This window comes from Tachysurus fulvidraco, chromosome 11 (genome assembly GCF_022655615.1).
Source record: "Tachysurus fulvidraco isolate hzauxx_2018 chromosome 11, HZAU_PFXX_2.0, whole genome shotgun sequence".
Taxonomy (NCBI): domain Eukaryota; kingdom Metazoa; phylum Chordata; class Actinopteri; order Siluriformes; family Bagridae; genus Tachysurus; species Tachysurus fulvidraco.
In genome coordinates this window covers 1,979,198-1,980,268 of record NC_062528.1, presented here as the reverse complement: position 1 = coordinate 1,980,268, position 1,071 = coordinate 1,979,198, and positions in this window count along the sequence as shown.

Sequence of the window (1,071 nt, the reverse complement as noted above, 5' to 3'; positions counted from 1 at the left end):
TTCTGTGAACAAAAACAGGGTGGAAACAAACCTCTGTGTGTGTGTGTGTGTGTGTGTGTGTGTGTGTGTGTGTGTGTGTGTGTGTGTGTGTGTGTGTGCGTGTGTGTGACGGAGAGAAAGAGAGAGAGAGAGAGAGAGAGAGAGAGAGAGAGAGAGAGAGAGAGAGAGAGAGAATGCTTGAATGAGAGAGGCCTTCTGTGAATGACAACAGGGTGGAAACACAAACCTCTGTGTGTGTGTGTGTGTGTGTGTGTGTGTGTGTGTGTGTGTGTGTGTGTGTGTGTGTGTGTGTGCGCGCGCGCTTCAATTTGTTTGGAGCGATCTCATTAAAGATTTTGTGTGCACATAAACAGAAAGTGAATCACAGCAACGGTTCAATTAAAGGATTTTATTAATATTTTATTTCATAGCCCAATAAAATACTCGTCTCTGATTGGCTGGCAGGTTTGTTCCTCTGCGCGTAGCTCCAGTCAAAAAATGTTTTGTATAGAACTGAACTATGACAAGAAGCATAAATGACAGTTAAAAAAAAAATTCATAAACCGTGTTAGAAAGGTAACCTTGAGCCGGGAGAGCGTGCGTGAAGCGCGGTGCTGGTAGCATCGTAGTATACCAGCGTTTACCATCAGCAGGGATGGAGGCGCCGGGCCGAACTGAAGGTAGGATACAATCAGAGCCACAGAAAGCAAACCTGTACACGATATCACACAATGCCTCATGAATTTAAAGAGGCTCAGGGATGAATCACCACGCTCGAACCCCTCCCTGTTCACCATCTGTGGAGAAACCTGAATATGTCAGTTTGGTGTAAAATGTCCAGAACTCCAAGCTGTAACTGTGTTTCTACAATAAACATTCTCCTCTAATGACAGATTTAAGGCCTCAATTATCATTATGGGGTATTGTGTGTAGAATAGAAGAAGAAGTCTTTATTTTGTCACATTTAACTTACAGCATAAGGAAGATCTTTCTCTGAGCACAGGGTCAGTCAGGATACAGCATCACTGGAGCAGTGAGGGTTAAAGAGCCTTTGTCAAGGGCTAGAGGTCTTCTCGGGTCTAAAGAAATGTA